General features: G+C 38.7%; 1 long non-coding RNA gene across 1 annotated transcript; it reads left to right on the top strand.

Moving 5' to 3' along the window:
- Positions 1-4,614: 4,614 nt before the first annotated feature.
- On the top strand, positions 4,615-5,347 carry LOC137388856 (uncharacterized). Its single transcript, XR_010978039.1, has 3 exons — positions 4,615-4,724; positions 4,967-5,041; positions 5,169-5,347. It is a non-coding gene; the product is annotated as an uncharacterized lncRNA (long non-coding RNA).
- The last annotated feature ends 10,467 nt before the right edge of the window (positions 5,348-15,814 follow it).

The raw sequence follows: 15,814 nt of genomic DNA, 5'->3' as shown, positions 1-15,814 counted from the left end.
ATCATAAGTAATCAGTATATTGAGAACTATTCCATGAAGTGGTAAAGCACCCATAGATCCTTTAATTGGATTAATCTAGTAGACTTGCTAGTTCCATGCACTGTGAGAGATCGTCATGAGTAATCAGTATATTGAGAATTGTTCCATGAAGTGGTAAAGCACCCATGGATCCTTTAATTAGATTAAACTAGTAGACTTGCTAGTTCCATGCACTGTGAGAGATCATCATGAGTAATCAGTATATTGAGAATTATTCCATGAATTGGTAAAGCACCCATAGATCCTTTAATTAGATTAAACTAGTAGACTTGCTAGTTCCATGCACTGTGAGAGATCGTCATGAGTAATCAGTATATTGAGAATTATTCCATGAAGTGGTAAAGCACCCATAGATCCTTTAATTAGATTAAACTAGTAGACTTGCTAGTTCCATGCACCGTGAGAGATCATCATGAGTAATCAGTATAATGAGAATTATTCCATGAAGTGGTAATGCACCCATGGATCCTTTAATTAGATTAAACTGGTAGACTTGCTAGTTCCATGCACCGTGAGAGATCATCAAGAGTAATCAGTATATTGAGAATTATTCCATGAAATGGTAAAGCACCCATAGATCCTTTAATTAGATTAAACTAGTAGACTTGCTAGTTTCAAGCGCTGTGAAAGATCATCATGAGTAATCAGAATATTGAGAATTATTCCATGAAATGGTAAAGCACCCATAGATCCTTTAATTAGATTAAACTAGTACACTTGCTAGTTCCATGCACTGTGAGAGATCATCATGAGTAATCAGTATATTGAGAATTATTCCATGAAGTGGTAAAGCACCCATGGATCCTTTAATTAGATTAAACTAGTAGACTTGCTAGTTTCAAGCGCTGTGAAAGATCATCATGAGTAATCAGTATATTGAGAATTATTCCATGAAGTGGTAAAGCACCCATGGATCCTTTAATTAAATTAAACTAGTAGACTTGCTAGCACCATGCACTGTGAGAGATCATCATGAGTAATCAGTATATTGAGAATTATTCCATGAAGTGGTAAGGACCCATAGATCCTTTAATTAGATTAAACTAGTAGCCTTGCTAGTTCCATGCATTGCGAAAGATCATCATGAGTAATCAGTATATTGAGAATTATTCCATAAAGTAGTAAAGCACCCATAGATCCTTTTATTAGATTAAACTAGTAGACTTGCTAGTTCCATGCACTGTGAGAGATCATCATGAGTAATCAGTATATTGAGAATTATTCCATGAAGTGGTAAAGCACCCATGGATCCTTTAATTAGATTAAACTAGCAGACTTGCTAGTTCCATGCACTGTGAGGGATCATCATGAGTAATCAGTATATTGAGAATTATTCCATGAAGTGGTAAAGCACCCATGGATCCTTTAATTAGATTAAACTACTAGACTTGCTAGTTCCATGCACTGTGAGAGATCATCATGAGTAATCAGTATATTGAGAATTATTCCATGAAGTACTAAAGTACCCATAGATCCTTTAATTAAATTAAACTAGTAGACTTGCTAGCACCATGCACTGTGAGAGATCATCATGAGTAATCAGTATATTGAGAATTATTCCATGAAGTGGTAAGGACCCATAGATCCTTTAATTAGATTAAACTAGTAGCCTTGCTAGTTCCATGCACTGTGAGAGATCATCATGAGTAATCAGTATATTGAGAGTTATTCCATGAAGTGGTAAAGCACCCATAGATCCTTTAATTAGATTAAACTAGTAGACTTGCTAGTTCCATGCACTTTGAGAGATCATCATGAGTAATCAGTATATTGAGAATTATTCCATGAAGTGGTAAAGCACCAATGGATCCTTTAATTAGATTTAACTAGTAGACTTGCTAGTTCCATGCACTGTGAGAGTTCATCATGAGTAATCAGTATATTGAGAATTATTCCATGAAGTGGTAAAGCACCCATAGATCCTTTAGTTAGATTAAACTAGTAGACTTGCTAGTTCCATTCACTGTGAGAGATCATCATGAGTAATCAGTACATTGAGAATTATTCCATGAAGTAGTAAAGCACCCATAGATCTTTTAATTAGATTAAACTAGTAGACTTGCTAGTTCCATGCACCGACACTGAACTACTTGGGAGACTAAATGAGTCAGAGCTGATAACAAATCCAATTGATAAAATTCTGAAATAAGTATATCTTGAAGTCGTGTTCGAGATTTTGCAAATGGTCTATTCGGTTATAAGTCGAAGTTACAGATTATGATTCACCATTCATAAAATGAAGGTAGGTTTGCGCAATAAGATAGACAGACTATAGGCGACATCACGTGACTTGAGGTAGGACGAGAGTTCAGTTATGGTTGTAAAGGCAAAGCCATTACGTAAACAGAAGTAGGTGCGTACGCTTGCTGATCCAATCATTAGCTGCATCCTATACATCAACAATGGTAGAGCACGTGCTTTTGTTTACGTTTTGACTACAACAATACGGTGGACTGCTCGAGTCGTCATTAGTTAATAACAGAGAATGTACGTATCGCCTCTACCCTATCTATCTCATTGGGTTTATGTAATTTTCCTGTTCATCAAGAAGAGATGAATCTTAAAATGGAATCCAAAACTTGAAAAACTTCTCAGTTGCTATCTATATGATGTAACCAATGACAAAAGCTGAACGACAATCGAATTGAATATTTCGAATGATTACAAAAAAAATTCACTCATTCAAATATTCCCCCAACTAATCCAAATAACACCAGAATCTACTCGCATCACATTCTAACTGATATCTTCAAAATATGGAAAAGACTGTGAAGTGATATATAACACACAATCTTTCGATAAAATCATGACAAAATACTTTTGGTAAAGAGAACCCTGTTATCATTCATCAATCTTTGAGAGAATAAATGATACATACTACATTTATTCAAAACAATACATATATTCATTTTCTTTATATTCTCTTCAAATCGAATACTTACCTATACCTACCTTAGTACAATTCCTCCATCTGTCCATTGGGTCTTCTTTTTTTTGCTCATTCCTCTATTTACTGGGCAAGAGACTGTTATGGAATGGTTAAGCCAAACCAAACAGGAGAATTCCATAGGCAAGCCTAGGAAAACAGTCAGGTCGAATGCCAAGGCGCTTGTCCACACGACAGCCTGAACACAGCGACACTCAACGAACTTAATCGCGAGTAGCCGGCTAACAGAATTCTAGCTGAAGCATACAAGCCTTATGGTATCAACGCTCGATTGCCCCAAAATCTCAATCTGTATATAAGTAGGCATCAGGAGCAGGACTAAGTGATGAAAAGGAAAATTACACTGAGCAAGCTTCTTATACAGGGTATTGAAGAATAGTGGCGTATCCAACAGAATCAATGAAGCGAAAAAAGTAAACAGATTTTCGCGAAATTGAATTTCGCGAAAGTGAATTTCGCGAAATTACACATTATATATATATTATATAGTCAACTTTCGCGAAAGTGAATTTCGCGAAATTCAATTTCGCGAAATTACTCATTATATATATTATATAGTCAACTTTCGCGAAATTGGATTTCGCGAAATTACACATTATATATATTATATAGTCAACTTTCGCGAAATTGAATTTCGCGAAAGTGAGTTTCGCGAAATTCAATTTCGCGAAATTACACATTATATATATATATTATGTAGTCAACTTTCGCGAAATTGAATTTCGCGAAAGTGAATTTCGCGAAATTGGATTTCACGAAATTACACATTATATATATTATATAGTCAACCTTCGCGAAATTCAATTTCGCGAAATTACACATTATATATATTATATAGTCAACCTTCGCGAAATTCAATTTCGCGAAATTACACATTATATATATTATATAGTCAACTTTCGCGAAATTGAATTTCGCGAAAGTGAATTTCGCGAAATTGGATTTCGCGAAATTACACATTATATATATTATATAGTCAACTTTCGCGAAATTTAATTTCGCGAAATTACACATTATATATATTATATAGTCAACTTTCGCGAAATTGAATTTCGCGAAAGTGAGTTTCGCGAAATTCAATTTCGCGAAATTACACATTATATATATATTATATAGTCAACTTTCGCGAAATTGAATTTCGCGAAAGTGAATTTCGCGAAATTGGATTTCGCGAAATTACACATTATATATATTATATAGTCAACTTTCGCGAAATTCAATTTCGCGAAATTACACATTATATATATTATATAGTCATCTTTCGCGAAATTATATATTATATAGTCAACTTTCGCGAAATTGAATTTCGCGAAATTGAATTTCGCGAAATTGAATTTCGCGAAAGTGAATTTCGCAAAAATTACACATTATATATATTATATAGTCAACTTTCGCGAAATTGAATTTCGCGAAAGTGAATTTCGCGAAATTGAATTTCGCGAAATCTGTTTATATATATCATTAGGTCACAAAATTAATGAACCACGTCAACACTTCTACTTGTTATAAAACCTTCGATCGAATATGCCTTTTCAATTCAGTTCATAACTTCACAATGAGTACCAGAGACAACAGAAAAAGGATATTTCAAGAACGATTACAATGTGCAGATAAATGTGTGAAGCGATGGGGTTACTGCTCTCATGGAATGGAAATAAGCGACCGGAATCGAAAAGCTTGTCGATTTCTCTTACGTGAAAAGTTCTATCAAGATCTCAACGAAAGATTACGGTTTACAGTAAGTACTACAAATTCAATCTAGATGTTATGTAGGAATGTTACAATGTATCTTCTCTTCTGAGTAGTAACTATGTGTTCTAGGCTGATTGTATTCATTGTAATTGCAAACTCCAATATCTTAGCAAAGTGTATGTTATATCCCTACTCAGATTAAAACAGATGAATTTGGTTCTTCTGAGTTAATTGAATGAGATGGTTTGAATGTATATTGTAGTCTGACTGTAATCAATGCTATTGTAGATTCCCATATCTCACCAGCAAAATGGATATATCCCTAAACATAGTCAGAAAAGGATGGAAGAATTTGCTTCTTCAGTAAGTATTACATGTATTTATTTCCTTAGTTCAACTGAATGAACTAATTTGTCTGAATGTTTTAGTTTTACTATAAGTCCTATTTTGTCATAGTCTGTCTGTATGTCCTATTGGGATATTCTTTCAGAAAATACAACTTTTCGAGACTCGTCATCTCAAGGAGTTCAAAGCACCATCTATTTTCTACTATCACAATGTTGGAACAAGTGAATACAAAGATGCTGAAGGCAAGGTGAATGTGGTACCAACTGTAGCATTTTCAACCAAAGTTGATGGAGAGGAAGTTCAAGGAACTTTAACGATGCCTTCGAGATATGCCCTTTCGTTGAAGGAAAATTATCCGGGTATCATTAAATACAAGGGACTAGTAACATCTCACAATACTCGCGAATACTACGATGTAGTAGTCATGGGACATGAAGAAGCAAGCAGATTTTACGAGAGTTCGGCACAATGCAAAAAGGATTCTGCTATCATAGATATTTCCGATGACGATGAGTGATTGATAAACATCTCGATACAAACTTCGTTTTAAAGATTGTACATGAACATTTTCTTATATATATATTCAATGTTTCATTTATACTATATTATCTTTATTGCGACCTATCTACTTGAACATTTTCATATATTTCAAGTTAAACATAAACTATTTTATTTTTATTGAAACAAAATGATGATGGAAATAATGAATAATACATATAACGATGCCTTCGAGATATGCCCTTTCGTTGAAGGAAAATTATCCGGGTATCATTATATACAAGGGACTAGTAACATCTCACAATACTCGCGAATACTACGATGTAGTAGTCATGGGACATAAAGAAGCAAGCAGATTTTACGAGAGTTTGGCACAATGCAAAAAGGATTCTGCTATCATAGATATTTCCGATGACGATGAGTGATTGATAAACATCTCGATACAAACTTCGTTTTAAAGATTGTACATGAACATTTTCTTATATATATATTCAATGTTTCATTTATACTATATTATCTTTATTGCGACCTATCTACTTGAACATTTTCATATATTTCAAGTTAAACATAAACTATTTTATTTTTATTGAAACAAAATGATGATGGAAATAATGAATAATACATATAAATATATCTTTTAAAGTGAATAATTTTGTAATAAAACTGATCTTTCATTCAACATATTAATTTCTCCAACAAATTTCAATCTTACATATATACAAAAAAAAACCGAAAATAATTTCCTTAAAATTCTTAACCATTCAAGAGTTTCAACATTACAAAAACATCAAATCTTCCAAAAATAACTTTGTACATAAACACTTTCTCATATATATTCAATGTTTCAAATATATAACAATCTCTGGAAAATCAACCCCTCGGTGTCCCAGATATTAACCCCCTCACTCATCTGGTAATCTCTCGCTCTCCTCGATAATCCGCGAGATCCACTCCGGAAAACCAACCAGCCCTCGATGTCCCAGATATTCACCCCCCACTAATCCACCGATAATCCGTGACGATTCGGCCGACTAATCCGCAACGATTCCACCGACTAATCCCGCGATAATCCACGTTTAATCGGATGACTCATCCCCCACTAATCGGATGACTCATCCACAGATAATCCGCCGATTACGCCGGGAGCGGATCCATACCCCCTCGAATTCAACCCCCTACTCTACACCACAATTTCCCCCCAAACCCCAACATCTCATTCAACTCCACGCAATTCAATCTACACCCCTAGCCAATTTAATTCGCAACCCCCTTTTTCTATCCCCCCGCTGGATCCATCACTTCTTTGTGTAGATCTGCTCTCTACATACTACTTATGCCACAAAGATGCACCTTGCAGTTTGAGTGCAGGATTTTAGCATAATGATGCTGTCGGAGATCATAAAACGACTGAATAAAGTTTTTCATCAATGACGCAGTGGTTGGATATGCCATCTGCCGTATCCGTAAGGTGTTTCCCAAAGCATAACACATCACTAGACCTTACACTACTGATAAAATACACCACACAATGGAGTGGATCTGGCTTTGTATGAATACGAAAGTATTGATCTGCAACTAGCAGGATCCTGATGACATCGTCTGATGGACGCACCAATCCTCCATTGTTTTGTAGCTTGAGTAGAGTATAGAGATGTCGGCACTGGATATTTGACTTAGTGGTAACCAGCAACTGACGGCCAATGTCACGACAGCACTTTAGTTAGCTTTTGCACAATGTAGCCAGCTATATAGACTATACTGTTACCTATAACAGAAATTTGACATCTGAAATCATTGAGTTCCACAAACTGATCAACTTCTGGAGTAGCCTGTATGATGAGAATCTCGTTTTGAGCAGTAACATTACCTGTCTTACTAGCATCTGGTTCTGCACCACATTTGATGATAAGTCTGCGAAGGTAGACTTAAACTGAGTAACAGTAGGATTATTATTCCAACCCCCTAAACAAAAGCATCAATTATAACAATTACATAAAATCAACAAAAATGAATGTCTTATTCACATAAACATAGTACCCTTAATAAACAACCATACAAGTTATAAAATAAATGAAAATAAAACAGCTCAAAATGCTACCATATCGCTATGTAAAATGAAAATGTAGCAATTTTCACTGGAAGTCATTCACACCCATCTTAGGCATAAAGCTTAATGGTTGACTTGCAACAAAATTCACATTACCGTTATTTGATATGAAAAGATTCACCATGTCTTACCCTGTTGTGTTGTAGGCAGGGTTGTTAAAAATCGACGATCTTTTTTAAATCAAAAAAATCGATTTCTATTGTTTTATTTGGTTTTTTTATTCAAATCGATTTTTTTTGTTCCAAAAAGATGTTTTGTGTTCTAAATTGCAAGTTATTGCTATCAATTTGGAATTTATGATTTGCAGGAGTATTATGTAGTTTTATTACAACAACTAGGAAATAAAAAAAACATTTACACAGTTAACATTTCATAAAAAGGACAGCATAATTTATGCGTTGGACATTAAATCCCAGAAACAAAGATGAAGAATCACAGAGAACAGATCACACAACTGCTAAGCTGCAGACATATTCATAGGCACTTGCTGTGGCAGCTGTCACTGTTTTGGGTGCTGTTTGAGGTTTCTAAATTTTTTTTAGATAATAGCTACTTTAAGTTGAGCAACCTTGCAGCACTGTGCTTGACAATATGGTTTTAAATTTAATCATTGAAAAGTATCATTCAACATTGAAAAATATTACCTTTAAATGGCTTCAGTCGAACGTTTTAACCTGCTGTTAAAACATGGATCATTGAAATGTTCGTTGCAGATAAGTGCTCAAGGATCAGGCTTATTCACCCTTCTGCGGTTGCGATACCATTGTAAATAACGAGAGTTCTCAGTTGCTTTGTTTGGAAATCTAAAAATTAAAATGAAACTGTAGTAGTTAGTTAGCAACAGTAGTAATAACAATAGTATTCTTACTCTTATCTCCTTACTGCTAGCTAGATCCAGGTACAACAATAAATAATATTATAAGCACGACAAACACTTCCTTCAAATATAAATATTTAGAAATAACCTAATGGTTTGTAGTTCCAAAATATTAATATAAAAAAAATTCAAAATTTAAATAATAAAAAACCTTCGTTCTGAAGGAAGAGCATTTCACTCACTAGCGTATAAATTTATCTAATCACCGACAAAATACAGTCAAACTCGTACACTCAGTAGTGACACTGATCGACTCTCACTCACCCAGTGACTAGTGTAGTAGAACTAACTAGTGGCAGTACTAACTAGTAGTAGCACAACTATTAGTAGTCGTAGACTTGAGCAATAGTAACAGAACTAGTAGTAGAAGTGACTCACTTGTGAAATGTCATGCCTTTTCCTTTAAAAGTCCATTCTTGCGGTTTTTGCAGTTCATGGAATAGCAATAGCACTGTGCACCTACACCCTTATCTCTCGTACATAAATTATTAGTAGCAATCTCAGTAGTCTGTTCCTTTGATTGAGCGGTGTATTCGTGACCTTCCATAGCTGTTAAATCTGAAATTAGATTTCTTTCTCACATCGAACACAATGAAATTAACTTGAACATTAACTGATAATGGCGTCGACCGGATTTCCGTACTCGCGAATGACCTATTGCCATTCCAGGGGTTTTAAGTTCAATGATATCGACGATATACCGAAATATCGTAATATCGTCCCAGCACTAGCGTAGAGCAAAAGCTTGCCGGTAAAATGAAAAATACTGCGAAGAAAAGCAAATGATAACAATTGATATTAAACGGAAAATTATTGAAAAATATGCGAAATGTGTATGCATGATTGAGCTAGCTCAGCAATATGACAGAAATACATCCACAAATATCAAACAGAAGGATTATATTCAGGGCATTTATTTAGTTCGCAAAATGACTAACATCATAGTCTCTAAAAGGCGCAGCGATCTTCACGACCGTTGATGGAGAGACTGCTCAGGCATTGGATACAAGATAAACAATTGGCCGGTGACAGCGTAACTGAAACGACGCTATTTGAAAAGGCCGTTGCTACCTATCAAGTGGCAAGTTAGGACAATAACCAACATGTTCTTTCTGTTACAATATATTGTTTTGAGTGTTTTATTTGCATTTTACAGAGTATGGAAACCAATAGATATATATTTAATTGTTCTATATATAAATAAATTGCACCAACATACGAGTAAATTGACATACGAGCTCAGTCTCGGAACGCATTAAGCTTGTAAGTTGAAGTATGACTGTATATACATATATATACATATATATATATACATGTATATATATATATATATATATAGATATGTATAAATATATGTATATATATACATATATATATCTATAGATATAACTACATATATAGTTATATCTAGATATATATAATAATATTCGTTTTATCACTCATTAACTAAAACTATTACTTCTAGCTAGCTTGGTGCATAAGAACTGGCTTGTGGCGGTGCCTACTCGCTGAGAAATCTGGTTCTGTTGAGGTGCTTCATCAGATGGAGCGTCAGGCTCGAAATGCCAGGGTCTTAACTCTTGAAAATTTGACATTTTTTATGGTCGCCAGTCGAACATGTACATGTACTTGAAATTGTCGGACAGAATGGCCAAGCTGAAACAAAACTGTAAACTAGCAAGCATCTATATTTGGTAAGGGGTCTTCGGTAAAACCTGTGGTGGTCCTGGGTCAAGGACACAAGACGTTCTAGGTCAAGGACGTGACGTAATATCCCGGCGCGAGGACGAAGGGATTCATTCTTTGATACACGAGCGGACACGGAGCAAGCAGGGAGAGCTAACTAGAGAGAACAAATACTGATAATACTAACAAGGTGAGCCATTCACTACATGGTACCACGGGTGAAACACATTTATTTATTCTGGGAATTCAAGGAATCTGGATATCATCAACAAGAGAGTTGATAAGATAGCCTGGATAGATTCTTCAATTTTGCTGAGTGTGAATGAATGTAAATTGGGTTATTTGTTTTATCGTGACAAAATAAATGTAAAACAACACATGAGAAAAGTCCATCAATACGTTGTGTACATCTAACTGATATCTAATTGAATAAATACTAATAAAACTTGGTGAGAGTCAGGCCTTTGCGTGATATTTGTAACTTCAATTGTTGTACATCAAGTAGTCCAGCATTTAGATCTAGCGTTCAGCCGATTGAGCCATTCTTCAAGTCAGATCCATCGAGACGGTAACAAGGATAGTCAACAGAAAATGGCAAGTAAGGTTAGAATCCCACCTCTGAAAATTGAGATAAATAATGAGACGGAAAGTTGGAAAAGGTTCCTTAAACGATTTGAAATCGCATCAATTCCAGTCGATTTTGGGGATAAAGTCACAGAGACAGGGGAAGAGGCTAAGAAGAAAGCAACAAGCAAGATAAAAGGGGCGGTGTTCCTGAATTGTCTTGGTGAAGAGGGAATGACAATATTTGAAACATTCAACATAGCGGTGGATGATATTCAGTTCGATAGCATAGTAGAGAAATTCGAGCAACATTTTGCAGGGAGAGAGAATAAGACGATCCTCAGACATAGGTTCTTAAACATGAAACAAGAAAGAGGAGAGGAGCTCTCAGAATTCACCCAGAGAGTCATCAAGCATTCACACTCATGTCAGTTGGGGGAACTCCGGGAGGACATGGCCATCCATGTTATTATTAATGGCTTGTCAGAGGAGAAACTCAAGACGGAGTTGTTACAACAACCAGAGATTGACATGGCCAAGCTGACAACCACCTGTGCCAAGTTCGAATCAGCAGGCCGAACATTAGAAGAACTCAAGAAGACGGACAAAGACGATCTAGAGGTGGCGGCCTATTTCCAACCCCCGGCACGACGTTGCACACAATGCCACAGCAATCGGCACGAGCTTTCCACGTGTCCACTAGTAGAGTGTTTCAACTGTAGGCAGAGGGGACACTTGAGTAAGGATTGCACCAATCCTATTGTGTGTCGTTCGTGTGGGAAACAGGGTCACAATCAGTATGATTGTAGAGAACACATCCAGAGGAGAGGAGGAGAGAGAGGCTGGAGAGGGCACACGAGAGGAAGAGGTCGGGGAAGAAGCCAGGGTTATGAAAGACAGACAGCCACAGTCCGCGCCGAGGAACAGAGAGAAGTTTTAGAGCAGGTGAGGACAACACTTCAAGGGTTGATGGTGGATTCTTCAAGTGATGAGTCATTATGACTATATGGGTTGAATACAACTCGTAACATTCGCGCTAAGTACAACATAGAAATCAGGGTGGATGGGACGGCAGTTCCATTTAGGATTGATACTGGGGCAGACCTGACGGTCATTAATCAAGAAACTTGGGAGCGTCTCAAAAGACCGTGCCCCATGAAAACCACGAAGAGGCTATTGGATGCCGGTGGAAGACTGCTCAACCAGGAGGGAATGATAACGTCCCAGCTCGACAGGGATGGTAAGGCCGTACAAGCAAATCTCTTTATTATTCCAGAAGCGCCTCAGAACCTGTTGGGTATGCCAGAAATAGAGAGCCTAGGCATTATCCACATAGTGCCGAAAGTGGTACGTCAAGTTCAAGCTGAAGAAGAATATCAGGAGTTATATGGTGCCTTGGGGCAGTTGCCAGAGAAATATACCATCAAGTTGAGGGAAAATGTGCAACCTTTTGCTCTGCAAGTCCCGAGGAGGTTGCCAATCGGATTACGAGATGCAGCCGAGAAAGAGCTAATGCGTATGGTTGAGTTAGGTGTTATAGAGAGAGTTGAAGAGCATCGAGAGTGGTGTGCTGGCATGGTAGTTGCGCCAAAAGCCTCTGGTGATGCGAGGATATGCGTAGACTTGACAGTTCTCAATAAGAGCGTTCTACGAGAGAATTATCCTTTGCCGAGGGTGGAAGAGTTGTTAGCCAATCTGGAGGGAAGCAAGATTTTCTCTAAAATGGACGCAAACAGCGGGTTCTGGCAGATAGAATTGGCAGAAGAGTCTCGCCAATATACTACATTCATTACACCTTTCGGACGGTTTCAGTTCAGAAAAATGCCTTTTGGGATATCGGCAGCGCCGGAATTCTTCCAGAGGCAGATGTCGCGAATCCTAGAGGGGCTCGAAGGTACCATCTGTATGATGGACGACATTCTGGTACACGGGAGAGACGTCAAAGAACACGATGAAAGACTCCTCAGGGTACTGCAGAGGATAAAGTCATCGGGTATGACTCTAAACAAGAAAAAATGTCAATTTAGGGTAAAAGAGCTTATCTTCCTGGGCCACAAAATCAGCGGAGAGGGGATTTCTCCAGACCCAAACAAGGTCCGTGCAATCAGAGAGATGAGAGCACCGACAAATCAGAAAGAGCTGAAGAGCTTTTTGGGTATGGTGAATTTCCTTCACAAATTCAGCCACAGGTTGGCCGAACTAGAAAAGCCACTGAGAGAGCTAGGCAAGAAAAATTCACCATGGTCATGGGAAGAGAGCCATCAGAGAAGCTTCGAGGCGTTAAAACGAGAGATCTCGAATGCACCAGTGCTAGCCAAGTACGATGTAAGAGCCAAACACCGACTAACTGCTGACTCGAGCTGCTACGCGCTGGGTGCTGCACTACTTCAAAAAACTGAGACGGGGGGCTGGCAACCGGTGGCGTTTGTGTCACGCAAACTAACTATTGCTGAAACCAAGTATGCCCAGCTAGAGAAGGAAGCTCTTGCGATAACTTGGGCGTGCGAGAGGTTCGACTTCTTCCTGGTAGGCACTCACTTTGAGGTGGAGACGGATCACAAACCACTGGTGAAGCTATTGGGTGAGAGTGACTTGTCTGGCATGTCCTTGAGATGTCAGAGGTTCAAGTTGAGGCTAATGAGATACAGCTTCACTATTTTCCACACACCGGGGACACAAATGTTTCTTGCGGATGCATTATCCAGACCTGCGGAGGAAGTGACTAACAAAGAGAGAGCCAAGGAATCCAGGGTGGAAGGGCATATCAGACAGGTCATAGCAGCCAATGAGGAATATGATGATGGAGTTCTACAAGAGATAAGGCGTCAAGGGGACGAAGATGAGACATATCAAAGAGTGATAAAAGAAGTCGAATTGGGGTGGCCAGGGAGAGGCAAGTCGTACGCGGGTGACCTGAGGAAGTTCTATACACAGAGAGAAAAGCTCACTACCAAAGAGAGTATCGTGATGAGAGAAGATAAAGTAGTCATCCCACAGGGGTTGGTGAAAGACATGCTGGAGAGGATACACAGGGGTCATCAAGGGATAGAGAAATGTAAACGGAGGGCTGTTACCAATATGTGGTGGCCTAACATGCGTCAAGATATCGAGGATTATGTAAACGAATGCAATGTGTGCATCAAGGAGAGAAGACGGAAGCATTATCCTCTGCAGACGTCAGAATTGCCCAGGAAACCATGGGAATGCGTTGGGTCAGACCTATTTGAGTTTAAAGGCCGTGACTATGTCATCGCTGTTGACTATTACTCTCGGTGGATTGAAGTAGCAGAACTGGCGAACAAAACCGCAGAGGCGGTAGTGAAGAAGCTGAAGTCTATTTTCGGGAGATTTGGGGTTCCGATGCGGTTGCGGACAGACAATGGGCCATGTTTTTCGGGGGATTTCTTCGCGGAGTACGTACGAGAATATCGAATCAAACACCAGACTAGCAGTCCACATTATCCAGAGAGCAATGGTTTAGCAGAGAGGTGCGTGCAGACGGTGAAAGGGATGTGGAAGAAGGAATCGGACAAGAATTTGGCCCTCATGATCTACCGAGCGACACCACTTGAAAGTGGAGTTAGTCCCGCAGAACTTCTGATGGCGAGGAAGATTCGCACTAATATTCCCACAAGTTCCCCAAACGATGCAGTAGACTGTGAGCATTTTGAGGAGAAAGATGTCTCTTTGAAACGGCGCCAGAAGAGAAATGCCGATAGAAGGAGAACGGCTAAACAGCCAGACAACCTCCAAGAGGGAGACATAGTGTGGGTGAAGTGCAAGAAGGGGGACGAAGGCAAGAGAGGGATTATCTTGAAAAAGAGAGAGGAGCCGTACTCATTTGACATCAGAGTACAGGGACATACAGTTAGACGAAATCGGAGCCATCTTAAAAAGCTGAATCCAGACCAGTTGATAGACAGTTGTAGTGAGACAGAAGACTCTGAACGGGGGATGCCCCTAGGTACAAAGGAAGAACGGGAAAGCGAAGATGGAACAGATACTTCAAGTGAAACAGACTCTTCGAGTGACCAGGAGTTTGAGAACCCGGAGGAGGAACACTTTAGACCCATCGAGGCCGAGCAAAGAAGAGCTCCTAGTAGAAGAGCTGTGTCTAGGAGACACCTGCACCCTGATTGTGTATATTACTAATTCCCATCATATCTGGCTAACATTCTGTATCTATTTTGCAGATGCAGTTGCAAATAATTGGAAACAGCATAGCTAGGCAGTTGGGAAAGTTTGAAGGAGAGGACATCAAGATTTCTTCAAGGGGTGGAGCTAAGCTGGGAGAGCTGCTCGAGTTGGCAGAAGAAAGGGTAGAGACGGTGTTTATATTCGGGATACCCGACCTCTGGCGGAAGAATGAGTGGGAGATGTGCAAGGAGAGGATCCCTGACCTGGAGAGACAGATCAGGAATTTCAAAGGGAAAAAGAACTGGGTGATGGCCACCTTCTATGCACCATCCCATGCCTTACAGCAGGAAAAGCGTATAGTTCAGCGCCTCAATAGGCTGATAGCAGACATCAACGCCGAGAATGGGAGTGGGACGCCTGGACCCCACTTGTCAGTACAACATCTACATAAAGGGGATGTTATAACAAGAACTGAGATGTTGTCTGAGGATGGAGTCCATCTGAGTAGTTTAGGAGTGGAAGCGGTGCGGCACAGGTTGGACAAATGGTGGAGGATTAGAAAGGAAAGACTAGGCGAGAAGTCATCAAGAGATTTAGAGCGTGAGTTAGAAGTGGAGATTACAAATCTGAGAGCAGAAGCCGAGAGAAAGATTGAGGAATATAGGGAGATGGTTGAAGACTTGTTAGAAACACAAATACAAACCAAAAGATTAGAATATGCAGCTAAAGAGACCGAGAGGAAGATTGGAATAGGATTGAAAAGAGGGGCAACAGAGAACAGAGAGGATACCAGCAAGAGAAAGAAGGAAGAAAGATTCAGAGAAAAAGTGATTCCATCAGAAAATAGACAAACAAGGATTCCAAACAGCATCAAAGAAAGATTGGGGAGAAGAAGGGATGAGGAAAAGGAAAAACATTC

The sequence above is a fragment of the Watersipora subatra genome, chromosome 2 (genome assembly GCF_963576615.1).
Source record: "Watersipora subatra chromosome 2, tzWatSuba1.1, whole genome shotgun sequence".
Classification (NCBI taxonomy): Eukaryota; Metazoa; Bryozoa; class Gymnolaemata; order Cheilostomatida; family Watersiporidae; genus Watersipora; species Watersipora subatra.
The sequence above is the reverse complement of the archived record's forward strand: the minus strand, read 5'-3'. Positions and strand labels throughout refer to the sequence as shown.